The sequence below is a fragment of the Ambystoma mexicanum genome, chromosome 14 (genome assembly GCF_040938575.1).
Source record: "Ambystoma mexicanum isolate Mex_15411 chromosome 14, UKY_AmexF1_1, whole genome shotgun sequence".
Taxonomy (NCBI): Eukaryota; Metazoa; Chordata; class Amphibia; order Caudata; family Ambystomatidae; genus Ambystoma; species Ambystoma mexicanum.
The window spans coordinates 13,094,859-13,110,206 of record NC_090940.1 but is presented as its reverse complement, the minus strand read 5'-3'; the positions used below and the strand labels follow the sequence as shown (position 1 = coordinate 13,110,206).

General features: G+C 43.1%; 1 protein-coding gene across 1 annotated transcript in view; it reads left to right on the top strand.

Annotated features, from left to right (window-relative positions):
• The window catches only part of TTC6 (tetratricopeptide repeat domain 6), a 1,171,050-nt gene that overhangs the window by 554,606 nt on the left and 601,096 nt on the right, over positions 1–15,348 (top strand). The gene's annotated exons all lie outside the window — the stretch shown is intronic.

Below are 15,348 nucleotides of genomic sequence, written 5' to 3'. Positions count from 1 at the left end.
CCGTTCCTACTTTGGTCATTGAAATGATCCCTTCCCAAGCTCCACAAAGAGCACAGTACCAATGGTGATCCCGGATAATCTCCTTCCAGGATAGGATGGAAAAAGTCCTACTTCAACTTGAATAACAGTTCTTCTCCAGTGACCTCTGCAGCGTTGTGATTACAGTGTGTCCGGATGCTTCTTCTAAGGAGGAGCTGTTCCTGAGCAAATGGTACTGTGAGAGCAGGCTCCTTTGCTTCCTAGTCTACTACTGCTTCAACTTCATTCAACTGAAAATGCTCTGACAAAATTATAGACTGCACAGTTCCACTGCTTATGCAGCAACTGGCTTTAAAATTATATTTGGCAACTTCATACAAGACTCTTTGACCTCTCCAGGTGGGCAAGGCAGTCTTCTCTCTATTGTATAAGAAAGGGCAGCCTATTTGCCTTTCATTTCAGTCTTGTAGCTACCACACAAATCTGTCTGGGCTCTTGGACTGTCTTCCTCTTTCTGCTTTCCCATTCCGAGCTTCACAGCTTTAGTTATTTTAACAAGCACCCACCACCCTTCCCCAGCTTTAGATACACCATTCTGCTTCCAGTAGTTACTCCAAAGCTGTACTGCCACCCTTCCAGCCTTGGATAACCTTCTCACCCTTGTATCAGAGGACCCTGGGTTTATAGCAGCTTCAACAACTCCAAAACCACGAGGATCATTTCTTAATTGTGCTGGTTTCATCTTAAGAAGACTTAGTCTACTGGCGTGGACAATGCTTATTATTTCAGCGACTTCAACAAATTCTGTAATTATTAAAAAGTTAGTTCTGAATGTTAGAATATTAAGGTTTCCCTGCAGAACCAGATTCAGGGATACACAATCTTCTTTTGAAGCAGAACTTCAACTTATAAACTGGCATTCCCTTTTTATTTAAACAGCATTCTGCTTCATCATGTACCGGGAAAAAAAGATCTTATAGGCGATCTTCTTTGATAAGATGTTCTTGTGACACTTTGAGAAAGTCAGCTGTGGCTTTTAAACCGTAACCGATAACGTTCCCCAACTCCATAGGAGACACACAACCTCTCAGGTAATGTATATTGGGTAACAATGGAAAAAGCGAAGATTTCTGCCTTTGTGCAATCACTTTACTGATAATAAACACATGCTACAATTCCCTTTGTTAATCAGAACTTCCCAACTGCAAACGATTACACTCGCTCTCACTTCTATGCGAGTATAAACTATGCTGGTTACAGTTTCCGGCAAAGTATTTTGAAGTGATATGGAATACAGAGCTTTACTCACTGGCTCTGAAATAACAACCGTTGTGGCTGCTTCCGCCTTCTGACTTTCTGACTTCTACTACAGAGTCTCTTGGGCCCCACACCCCTCCGCAGTATGGGAGTCTCCGATCCAGCCTCAATTGGGGAGAGTCTCCTTTTCTCCAGCTTCCCTTGGCTTGCTTCTGCACTGGGGCCTTAGGTAAATGCAAGGCTTCAGCTGTGCATTCACAGCAGGCACACCTGGAAAGACTGCCTCTTTTTTCCAGTCTCTTCCAGTGCTGCCACAGCCAAACAGGGTTTGTGAACCCAGGACCAACTCAGAGCTTGCAGGTGGAATCTGCTCTTCCTTTGCTCCAGCGTCCCTTCCGTGGTCACACTTCCTTGTGAACTGCCAGCCTTGTGCTCTGCTTCTGCTGCTGCTGCCGACCTTCCAGCTCCTGCTCCAGCTTCTTTCTGATGCTCCCTCCTGCAGCAGACTTTTATGCCCCTCAGGTAGGTCACTTGGCTTCAGGTGCAGACCCTTCATCTTAATTGCACGACCCTTCCAAAGGCTGTTAGGTCTGCATACCTGTCCTTCAGCTCTACCTGCCTCTTCAGCCCTCTTTCCTGTCACAGTCTCCGAGCGATACACATTTCTAACATATGTTGACATGGTGAAAGCCCTTCCTAATGGTCAGTCTAGCTACATCATGCTTAGAAAAGACCTGTCACCGGAAATCCAGCATCTCAATGAAGACTCTATGTTAATAGTATTACAAAGAAAAACTGGCTTTTGAGGCGAGAGTATGCATCTTTGAACATTCAGTCAGGAAGAATTCCTGCATTTTTCCCTTACTGAAGATGCATAAGAACTCCAATGCCCCCCGTGAAGACCAATTCTATCGGGATGTAGGTGCATTATTATCAGCCAGTCCACAAGGTCCTTCGTACAAGATACAACTGAAGTAGTTAACGTATTCGAGGGCATGCGGATAGTATAGCTTAGTGGCAACATGCTAGTCTTGGAAGCAAGACGACACAGATCAACACAGGTTTGTATCCCGGGTCCGCGCTTAGAAACCTCTTCGGTGTTAAGCTCATTATAAAAATGGAATTATAATTATAATTGATAGTGCACAGAATATACTCATTACTATTGATTTGCAGTCCTTATATACAGGTATACCCAAGAGGAGTGTGAGGAACTCATGGTATTAAAAGGAGAGTCACAAACCAGAGATGCAAGTTCAACAGCTTTATTTATAACTTTGGAAGGGGTTGGAGACTTCCTAACTGGCCCTGAATCTAAAGTTGGAGTAAACTCGACCATAAAGTAAAAGTAAGACTGTCCTAGTCAGTACAGGCAAAACAAAAGGTTCTAAACCTAACGCCTGCCCTAATTCTAATACAAAACAGGTGCAAGGGAAATGTACACAAAATGAAAAGGATATCGTTCTCAACAAAAGGATCAGGATGGCGGGGGGGTCTGAAGCAATGATGAATCCCTCCCCACGATTTCACCTTCGGACACTGCGATCCGGGGGCACAGGGACTCGGCCAGCAGAGGTTTTCCCAGTGAGACACGCTCTGGCTTACTGGGGCTTGTCAACAATGTTCCGGCTTCTTTCATAATCAAATTTCAGTTTGGGCTTTCCAAAAACAAAGGTTGCAAATGTTTTCCGCAAATAGACTTCTTCATCTTGAAACAAAACCTTATTAGTCACAATCTTTGACAAAGGTCTCAGGGATACCCTTCCCCAAGCTTTCTTGGCGGAAGACTTTCGAGATGGCATAAGTTTGGCTTCTGACTATGCCTGACCACTTCGACAACCGTTACCTTCACTTTCTCCCAATTCTTTTTGGTATTTGTAGTTACAAGATCACTGGTTTCCCTCAGTCAGGCTCTAACCTCTTATCTTTCACAGTCGGCTCAGGCCTTAAATACCTTTTTCACAGTTCACGCAAGCTCCCTCAGTCACGCTCAGGCCTTCAATACCTTTTTCACAGTTCACGCAAGCTCCCTCAGTCGGGCTCAGGCCTTCAATACCTTTTTCACAGTTTACGCAAGCTCCCTCAGTCACGCTCAGGCCTTCAATACCTTTTTCACAGTTCACACAAGCTCCCTCAGTCCGGCTCAGGCCTTCAGTACCTTTTTCACAGTTCACACAAGCTCCCTCAGTCACGCTCAGACCTCCAATACCTTTTTCACAGTCACACAAGCCTCCCTCAGTCGGGCCCAGGCGTTCAATACCTTTTTCACAGTTCACACAAGCCTCCCTCAGTCAGGCTCAGGCCTTCAATACCTTTTTCACAGTTCATACAAGCTCCCTTAGTCCAGCTCAGGCCTTCAATACCCTTTTCACAGTCACACAAGCCTCCCTCAGTCGGGCTCAGGCCTTCAATGCCTTTTTCACAGTTCACACAAGCCTCCCTCAGTCTGGCTCAGGCCTTCAATACCTTTTTCACAGTCACACAAGCCTCCCTCAGTCGGGCTCAGGCCTTCAATACCTTTTTCACAGTTCATGCAAGCTCCCTCAGTCGGGCTCAGGCCTTCAATACCTTTTTCACAGTCATACAAGCCTCCCTCAGTCGGGCTCAGGCCTGCAATACCTTTTTCACAGTTCACGCAAGCTTCCTCAGTTGGGCCGAGGCCTTCAATACCTTTTTCACAGTTCACACAAGCTCCCTCAGTCCGGCTCAGGCCTTCAATACCTTTTTCACAGTCACAAAAGCCTCCCTCAGTCAGGCTCAGGCCTTCAATACCTTTTTCACAGTTCACACAAGCCTCCCTCAGTCGGGCTCAGGACTTCAATAGCTTTTTCACAGTTCACACAAGCTCCCTCAGTCCGGCTCAGGCCTTCAATACCTTTTTCACATTCACACAAGCTCCCTCAGTCGGGCTCAGGCCTTCAATACCTTTTTTACAGTTCAAGCAAGCTCCCACAGTCGGGCTCAGGCCTTCAATACCTTTTTTACAGTTCACACAAGCCTCCCTCAGTCGGGCTCAGGCCTTCAATAGCTTTTTCACAGTTCACACAAGCTCCCTCAGTCTGGCTCAGGTCTTCAAAACCTTTTTCATACTCACACAAGCTCCCTCAGGCCTTCAATACCTTTTTCACAGTTCACACAAGCCTCCCTCAGTCGGGCTCAGGCCTTCAATACCTTTTTCACAGTTCACACAAGCTCCCTTAGTCGGACTCAGGCTTGCAGCTTTCTTTCTACACTTTCAGGCAGGCTTCCCGCTATCAGGTTTTAACCTGTTTTGGCTCTTTTATTTTAAACAGTTCAATATTCTGTTTCACACAGACTCCGTTTCATTGGGGTCAAGCCTGTCTTTGCTCCTGTTATAAACACTTTTGGGGGGGGGGTTCCCTTCCCCAAGTTCCTTGCTTTTATTAGTCGAAGACATTTTCGAGACGGCAGTATTATTTTACTTCCTTGCCTGACCACTTCGACACTACTGCCTTCTGGTTAATGTATTTACCTCTTGCATTAACCTGTAATGTTTGCGTTTCAACACAGTTCAAAACATGCCTTACAGAGACTTTCAATAATTTGGTTCCCCTCGCAGGACCACTCTGTTACTTTGCATCATAGTTTGTTTCTTCACGCATAAGTCCCAAACCCTTTCCAATAGTTTTGCATTGTCCTTTCTATTATAGTGGTTTGGCTGCTTACTTCAAGTCCCACAATGCAGTTCTACTGTATTAATTGAAATTGCTGATGTATCACTTTAAACAAGCGTCTGTGTCTTTGAATCACTACGGTTTAATGGGGAATATTACCTTGTTGCTTTTATTTTCACACGCAATGTTTCGAATAATAGAAAACACTTTAAAATGGTTTTCGATCCCACGGGGGCAACGCTCCGAATGTGCACTGTTCTTAGTGGGCCTTTCCAGCACACGCAAATGCTCCGCTACATTGTATTTGCTGGATGAACTGTGAACTGTGCAAATCTTGTTTTTAGTCACCTCGCGGTTAGAAGATTCCAAGTGACTCTCGCTTCATAGCTTTCACCAGCTTTCCTTTTGATGTTTTCTGATTACCGCGTCTTGCTTGGATAGGCAGTTTCTGGCTTTTCCTCTGACCCACAGACCCTCCTGAGTCTTTTCCAAACTACAGGGGAACAGATTCTCAAAAGAAAAGGGGTAAGGCAGGCTTTTATTGCGGCCTCCTTTGAACGCTTGGCCTCCGTTCTCAGAGCGCTTGCTCTCTCACCATACCCAGCATGACTTTTTCTTCTCAGTCTATCCTAGGGCTTCAGCATCTCTTGGACTTCTCACAGCTCTTCTACAGCTCCCCTCCACATCTCCTTCGCTCTCTGTGTTTCTTCTGCGGTTCCCAACTCATTCCCAGCCTCGCTCAGAGTGTACCTGTGTGCTCCGCCTTTTATCCCAGGTGGGGAAGTTAACCGGTTCGAGGTGGGAATGATTGGAAAGGGAGGCCTGACCTTGCCTGGCCTCATTACCAGGACAGAGCCATTGAGAAGAGTCAGAGGTCATCTTCATGACTCTGTTCCTGATCTTCTTCGGCCAAGTAGTACTGATAGAGTAGGAAAGGTGAGGATCATGGGGGTTGTTGTATCTCAAAGGGTTTATGGAAAGATCATGTAAGTTATTGTCAGGACGAATGGGGTAGATATATGGTTGTGGGTAAATGGGTTTTCTACTGGTTTCTCGTGATTTTAAGGAGAAGTTCACACCCCAGTTTAGGGACAATCCTAATTTCCACTTCTTTGTCTTTAAGAGAAAGTATTGGGGTAGATTGGGATCTTGCTGGCAATATCTCATAAAGACTCAGGGGATGTTGGATAGGGATACGTCGGGAAAAGGGGGATATCTCACCCCAGGGCGCTCCTCCTGCTGTCCCTCAGGACGCCCTGCCCAGGTGATCCTTCCTTGCTTGTTCATCCCCAGGGTTGGTACCCACCCATGATGGCACTCCCCTGGCCACCTGAACAAAGAATTCCTGGGGTCTACAAGTGAGAACACCCTCAGGTTTCTCACAGGAGGCAGTTGATTGTGCAAGAGACGATCTACTCAAAGATTCCCCTGGAAGTGTACCAGTGGAATTTGTTATCGATTGAATGGGCATAGCTCTACGGAATAGTTTTGTGTGATGATTTCACCCCTTGGATCTCCCTTGTTCGGGCTTGGACCCGTCTCGACAGTTGGCCTCCCTCTGCCGGGTTCCTTATGGCTTTCAACAAGTCGTCCTGCTATTGTTCTCACAAAAAAGTCTGTTCACCAGTTTGCTGTGAACCTCACTTGCTCGGGTTCACATAATTGGTTTTTGTATTTTCAGGGTGTTTGCCTTCCACCCCTGGATCTCCCTCTACTGGGCTCAGACCCTCTATGACGGCAGCATACTTTTTCTATGTCCAACGCCTGACGTAATTACGTTGGAGCCTCAATCGTTACAAACAGCACGAAGACGAGCTGTGCTGTGACATTGCTGGTCAGAGGACTTTTAGTAGCGCAGCTAGCAGCATGAAAATGAAAACATAGGTAAGATCCTTAAACAAGTCCCATATCTTTTAAGGCATGACCAACTCTGCCTACCCTCCTTACCCTCAGATGGGAGGCCCCAATCCAAGTTATTATGTTTTCTAGTTGATGGTGTCGCTTAGTGAAGAAGTTTAAAACTGATCTGGTATACCATAGCGAGCGGCTAAGAAAAGTAACTAAATGTATCTGTGTGTTTTGAGACATTCTGTTGATTACATTACCTATGCTGGATCAATAAACTACATGTCTCTTTTGTCCCTTTATGTTTTTAGCTACACAAGGCAAAGTAAAACTCTCTAAAGCTATGTGCCATCAGAAGCACGACATTCTGATGAAACATGAATACAAGTAGTACTTCAACCTCATGAATTTATTTTTGAGATATGAGATAAAAAAGAATACCAAAATCAAACTTGGTGTGACCAAATTCAGCACATTTGTGTAACAGCATATGACAAATCCTCTCCCCTCCTTCAAATCATTAGGGCGGCAGGAGTTAAAAGGCACTAGAAATCCTTTTGCAGTGTGCTTCCATTTACTAAAAAAAGTGGGGCCTCTTGTTGAATAATCAGGTTAGTGAATTTAGGATGTGAGTTGCAGCACTCGTAGACACTTGTGTCTTTTTATAGGTACACATTTGGATTTTTTTGTAGACGAATTTATAAAAAATATGCTTTTTCTTCTTTTTTCATTCTGTTATTAGAATACCAGGGCTCCCGGTCCGAAGGAAAGCTTAGAATATGATGGAGAAATGCACACCAGTGGGTAAAAATAGTCCTTGAGGTGCACATTCTTTAACTTTGTGTCCCAGGCCTTTGGTCTTACTGTCCTTGTGTAGACCCTGGTTTCAACACCTCTTTTGGTTAAAATTCACTACGGTATTGGGACACTTTCACACTCTCCTCTCCTTTTTTTCTTTCACCCTTTCAGGGCACTCAATTCATTTTTTTTTTATTATATTGCAATGGTTCTTGTAAATTTGGATCTGAACAACTAATTGAAAAGTTGTCAAAAATTCAAAAATAATGTATTGCTTAAGTAATTTCTTTTATTCCTTAGAAATAAATGGATGTATTCGACATTTGAATGATTGTACCAGATTATTTTTATTTGCTTTCCAAAAGGGATAACCTTATGTCATTTAAGCATTGTCAGGGCAAGTCACTTTCATGAGCTGAGCCCACAATATATGCCACCATTGTCACGGGAAATCACTTTCATGAAGCTGCACCAATATATGTTATGAACCTTTTATGCTTCATCATTGTCAGTATTGCCACAGTAAAACACTTTCATGAATTTGCCACTCTAAAATATGCTGGCATTCCCACTGAATATCACGTTCATGAAGCTCTCTCGAAATATATGCTAGCAGCATTTCACTGCATATCACCTTCATGATTCTGGCAGTGGCAGCTGTGCCCACAAGTATGCCAGCAACACTGCTCCATGTCTATCACTTTTCAGAATGTTTTGCCCAACAAAATAATATGCCAACACTAACCACTTTGATGAAGTTGCACAAATAATATATGCTGGCATTTTCACTGTCATTAACCTTCGTAATGAAGCAGCACTGGGCCGCGACCACATGCTTCACAATAGTTGCACACACAATTATACTGACATAAACATACACACATGCATGCACAGGCACACCGAGTCACTTGCTCTCACTGACATACACACACACACACACACAACATGCAGACATACTGTTTTTTTTAAAACCATACCTGTGGATGGTCATTAGCTGCCCGAGTTTTGTGGCTGGGCCAGCAACAGGAACGGGTTGGCAGTGCTTGACTCCTGGACTGAACACATCAGGAGTGCTTGCCAGGAAGGGAAGGCAGCTGGGCTGCATAGGAAAGTGGCTTGGGAAGCAGCCAGCATGTGTGGTGCACTCACACTGCATGAAATTGCTTTTAGTTTAAGAATAAAGAAAGTCACACGTGGAGTGCACAGTTGAGTGCTGTTACGGTGTTGTGGACTTGCTGTGGACTCGTGGCACATTCTATACTAATTGTATCCCGAGGGCCTGTACGGCTTTGGAACTGCTTTTTAGCCCTGTTGTACAGACCTGCGAGCCGCTACATGGGCAGTGAATTTCAGGCAACTAAACTTGTGAAACAATCTATTTGCAGTGGACATGGATAACAACTATATTACTATCCATTTCTTCCAGCGTGGGCAAGCTCCTTCCACTTGAACCGTGTGAACATTTAAACAAGCATGCGTGCGCACCCGTGCGATCGCGCAGTCGAGTGTTGTTACGGTGTTACGTGGTGTGCAGTGAGCACTCCTACTATTTAGTATAAGCAATTTACTCATCCCTTTTTTCTTATACTGCCCGTGCGCTGTTTTGCACTGTGCCCGTGTAGTGTCATGGTAACCCACACGCTGACTACAGCAAATCTGGCGTTTGCAGCTGCAACTTTTGAATCCCATACTAGCGCCAGCGACTTACACAAAAAACTCCCCAAAAAGCCCTTGGTGCCTCAGGGGGCAGCAGTAACTAGACGCTGCACTATGAGACCTAATTACATTAGAACATGTTGTCAAAGTGTAGAACAACCACTTACTATGCCGGCTACAGCTAAATGTACACAATCTAATCAGATACCAACGGATTCAGAAGCTTTGTCCTGTTTAATGCCGGAAATCACAGAGGTGGATCAGGAAACGTTCTCAACCCCAAATATGTTGCCACTTGTTCCCAGAGTTAAACAGCCTCTTGTCACATTCCATGCAACGGATAACTCCCAACAGCCGTTGCTGTACTCGCAAATGGTTCAGACCACATCTAATCCAGCACATGTGTTATACCTGAATCTTGTCCGACTGAAATCATTGGAACACCGGCAATTAATAGTGGGTGCTATCTCTCTACCCACACAGTGCCTAGCCTCTCTGGGCCCTTAGGTGTTGAAACACATTGGAACGCTATAACGCCAAATAGCAATTCGGACCTACCTAATTCACTGATCCTAATACCTAACACTGAGGAAATAAGAAACTCCTCCTTCTCCTCTAACTCCTCAGCAGCGTCATTCGCTAGACCCACACCTAGACCCTCGCTTGGCATGATACATCCAATGAATGAAATGTTGGAAACAACTCTGGGTGCCATTAATACAATGATGTTCTCTCCTTTAAAAATTAATGAGGCCATGGAAAAGAAAATGGACTCACATAGTAACTCTCTCAACCTAATAATGCTAAAAATGGATTGGTTTGCTGCTCAAACTACACAACGCACACCAGAGTCACATCATTGTCATGCTGAGAGTGGTCTTCTTCATGGCTCCCAGCTCCCAGGCTGTCCCCCCTGTCATTGGAGATCGAGGGAGGCGGGATGCAGAGGATGCCCCTTGGGCATTGTCAGATGTGACAGGAGCGATGCAGGTGAACCCCGCCACACCTGACACAATCACAGGTGAAGAAGCTGACAACCCCCAGCTTGTCGGGGAGTGCTACCCTCTAACAGCTGACCCAACTGAGGTACCGACTTATGATTTATTCCTCCCCTTACCTCGTAAGCGAAAAACAAAAAACATAGTAACCTAATTAAATCAAAAGCTGCTAAAAAATCTAAAAATCAGCCACCGCAAAAAAACGTACAAAATCTAAAGCGAAAACATGCATTGAGAATCTATCAATGTTGGTGACTCCTGCGACTAATGCATCAGTACCTAGCAATACACATATAGATTTTGTGCCATTGTGCACTGCGCCGCCTCTAATTGGGTCAGTGGCGAGTGGCCGTGCTGCCTCTCAGGGTGGCCAAATAGCTCTTGAGGTTGATCCCTCTGCCCCGGCCCCCTGTGGCGGTGAAGTGGAAGCCAATGCGGAGCGAATGAATCTCTCTACATATTCCATTTCTTCCTTGCCACAAATGGATGCTATTTTAGAAAGTTTACATTCTCCTCAGCCTCCATTTAGATCCTGTAGAACTTTAAACATTGCTCCATCAAACGATTGCAGGAATTTCCAAGCGTTACAGCGATAAAGAAGGAAAGAATTGCAAGAGCCTGAGATTGCTCATGCCTGGAATACAAGTCATGTCATGCATTTCAGAGCGCAGCTGAATAGTCCTATAACAAATCAGACCGAGCTGAGACGACAACCTTTAGCCACCTCGTCTAAACAGCCATTGAACACAGGAGCACTTGCACCTCACTGATCAAATTACCCTTACCGTGACTGATCGGAATCGAAACGACCTGTTCCCAAATAGGACAGCACTCTTAACTGTTTCTCACTCCATAGCAGAGCTGAAATACATATGCTCTGATGATATTAAATCCATTGGGTTTACTTAATCTCATACTTTTGACAAAGTACAATTACACGATCTGTCTCAAATAGTTAAAGAATTAATATGGCAGGTAAGAGAAACTCTTGCGCACCAAGGCTTTGAATTGAGGAAAAGCACGGCCACAAGCTATGCAAATAAAGAGCATAGGGATTCTAACACTAGGCCTTACATTCCCTGAAGTCACCCAAAGAGAGAGCGCAGGGAAACAAGGTATAACTCTCCTGCACACCAGTGCTCACACGTGATGACCCTGGGGCAAAGCAGGCAAAGCCTGTTACAGAGGAAGTTCAGCAAGACCAACCATTACATATCAATGGCACTACGACAAATGAGTATCCACATGGTCGTGGCTTAATCAAGCCTTAGAGCAATCAAACATAACTGTGAATCATTGTCGCCAATTAGATCAAGGTGCGCCACCCTGCAACATGGCTATATGCAACGCAAGGGGGTTTCCCATCTAATGACACCACATATGAACTCGTTAAGCAAATATAACATTATTGCACTGCAGGAGACCTGGATCACAACTCAACCGCTATGGCCTGAATATCAAATAGCATGGATTCCTGCCGTGAAGCATCTTCTAGCTCGCACCTCAGCAGGCTTATTAACAGCAGTGACATTAGATTCAGATCTCCATGTTGAATCCTGGGCATCCCCGTAGCCTGGAATTCAATTAGTTAAACTCATTCCAGCTAGGAGGCACTCATCTTTTAGCCTCCAAGCTGCACTTATTAATCTTTATTGCAATCCCTTAGCTGTTTCTGATGTAACTTTTTAAAAATACGTTGAACAGATGTTGGATTGCATGGCAAGTCTATCCTAACTATTATTGTGGGTAATTTGAACATGAATTGTTTGCCAGACAATAGTAAACCACTTATACCTCGAGCAGCAAAATGGGTGGCCTTAATGGAAGATCAAAACTTGTCAATCTTGAATGGAACCATCATAGATAATGATCCTCCAGCTCCTACTTGGACTGGAGGATCTTCGCAGGCCATAGTAGACTATGTCTAGATATCATCACCTGCCATTAACAGAGTCACTTTATTTCGAGTCATTCCAAATAATGCCAGTGATCGTAACATTCTAGAAATAAATTTGATTCATTCTCCATCCATACCACGTAATTTTTAGAATCTTCCTCTATTGGTGAACAATGGTAGAAATCGAGTTAAATGGTCGATACCCAAGCTTACCCTATTAAAGGGGCACCTAGAAAAACTGTGTACCCAAATTCAGCGGCAGAATGGTTTTCAACACACAGATGCACTTAAGTTGATAATTGAGAGCTCTAATAATACTAGTCGGCTGATATTTAAGCACAAACACCAGTTTCACCCGCCAAGATGCGCAAAGAGCTGCAAAAATGTTCCACGGTGACCCACAAAACCAATATCCGTGCTCGCTATAAAAATGCGATTAAGCAATTGAAAATTCGTCAAAGACAAAAGGATGGGGAAGCCATGCTAGCTGCCATCGCTTCCAAATCTACTGCGCAAATTTGGATTAAGAAAAATCCAAAATGTGCCGAGCCTTTGGTGGCAGTAAATGCAGTAAGTGAATATGCATGGGCAACTCATTTTGCGTTGTTATTTAACAGACATATGGATCTATCTCCACCTTTTCAATATGCAAAACCAACTATAATTGCCCTTAATTTTGACCATGCAGATATTACAACCCTAATTAGTAAGCTCAGCTCTTCTCGCGCGCCTGGACCCGATGGTCTAACAAACGCAACCATCAAGGAGCACCCTCATGAATGGGTGCCCATTTTAGAGATAATATTCAATAATATCAACAAAACAGGGATAATTCCAAGGTCATGGAAAAATCGATCATTATACCCATTTTTAAGAAGAGTAACCGCAGTAATCCAGTAAATTACAGACCCGTTGCCTTATTGGGTATTGCGTTTAACATTTTTGCTAGACTGGTCCTCAAAGAATTTAATGAATGGATTTATGCTAAAAATACTCCTTGTTGTACATCAATCAGAATTTGTCAAAGGAATTGGGACTTCACTTAATCTGATGCTACTATCATTGATTAAAAAACAGGCCATGTCTAATAGGCAACCTATCTTTTTAGCTTTTATAGATTTTAAGCAGGCATTTGACTCAGTGGCACACAAACTTTTATGGACTAAATTAATAGAGGCCCATTGCTGCTTGCATATTTTTAGTCTAATTTATCAATTTTACACGAACACTTTGATACATGTAAAAATAGCTAAAGATGGACTTTTAACTAGACCTATACAAACATCTGCTGGACTAAAACAAAGCTGTATTCTGGCCTCAACCTTTTTAAATGTTTATGTTAAAGATATTTATGTGTTTTTAGAGACGATTCGTACCTTTCCACCGAAAACTGGATCAACAACTATACAGTGGCTCTTTTATGCCGACAACCTTGTTTTAATCGACCAGATACCAATAGGCCTACAAAGAAAGCTAAATGCACCAGAACAATATGCGAGTTTATGGTCTATCTATCAGTGTGTCAAAGTCCAATGCAATGATATTGTTGCCTAGAACCCAAAAAATCAAAACCATCTTGGACCCTAGCTAAAGCCCCCCTTGAGATACTGAATGAATACAAATACCTAGGTCAGTTGTTTAATAATCACCTGTCTGACCTACCGTATAAAAATGACCTGAAAACCAAAGCTCGGACCTTGGCTTCCCAGGGACAGCTAATCCAGAAGAGACATGTACATTTTCTTTCATGCCAGCGATTTACTATTACCAGCAAACAGTTGTTCTGGTTTTGGCATACGGAGCTCAGGCAAAATTTCCAGATGATCGGCCCAACTGGGACACCCTGGAGGGTGTTTTTTGGAAAAAGATCTTGTGTCTCCCCCAGGCTGTACCGATTTCAGTTATCCACTATGAACTGGGCTTGGTGTCACTGGCAGCAGCCATCATTTGGCATCCTTTGTCTCGTATGAGAAAATGTTTGATGCCCGAACATAACCTAACAACGTTATTAACTGTATTAACGTGTGTTTTAAATAAGAGAAAAACAGACCCAGCATATGCATGGGAAATTTACTATACAGGCATTATGCAGAAAGCATATATCACAATGACTCTCTTACTTGATGATCCAGATAAGGCGAAAGCCAAGATATGGGCCTGGGATTGGCGGACAACATGGGAAAAGTGCAACACCTAAACTATTTTTCAGGAAGGGAATTTTCAGTTGAAAGCGCTGATAAAATGTCCAGATCCAAAATATGCTACAACTCTCATGAGAATTCGACTAAATTTATGGCCAACCAAGTTGCAAAAGGTGAGATGGCCTAGAACCCAAGTTCTGGACACAACTTGCAGATTCTGTAACGACCCGAGCATGACGAATCACTGGAACATTTAACAGTTGAATGTCCAGGCTTAGCTCAAAACAGAAAAGAGATTTTTTATAAACATCTTTGTCTATTCGTCACCCTGACGCACAACTCAATGTAGTCAAAAATGTTCAACGCCACTTCGATATCATTACACACTGATACTGTAAACTGAATTCTTGCATTGAATCTGCATGATGTTTAGTGACATAAGGACACTTGTTAAAATCAGGGCTAGAATTTAATAAATATAATGAGAATGTTGATGTCTCCCGTCTTGATAGTAAACATTGTAACCTTGAAATTGTAAAGATCACAGTTAGAATTTCGTAATTACTATGAACATCATGATATTTTCTATTTTAATGGTGAATAATGTAATTGTGTAATGAGCTGGAGAGACACGTTTCGAGGAGATCATTTAATTGCTATGCAATACTATTTAAGGTGGAGCTCCTATCCTTCCGTTTTGTTTCTAAATGGAGATGATGACTTTGATGATCTGCGGCATGGGTATTGAATAAGACCACCTTATGTTAGTTCTAGTATTATGACTTCCGTTGAGTCATGCCTCATGAACCGCGATCAGCAAGTCTGTTTGTCCAACTGATTGAATATGATGCATGTGTTGTGGTGTCTTGTCAGTAGTACATTTTATTTAAGCACTTTTTGGACTAATTTTAGTACATTTTAAGTGATTCATATTGCAATCAGTTTTATAAAAACATCTAAGTGGAAATGCATTCATTAATCCTTTTCTCCTGCCTTGGCAATTTTTCTCTTGCAGAATAAATATATGATGTAATTAATTCTACCAGTTTGTGCTATTTTTTATATTGTTTTAAAATAAATGATGTACATTTTTTATTGAATTGGCAATGTTTGATATATTTGAAAAAGTTGTTATGTACAAC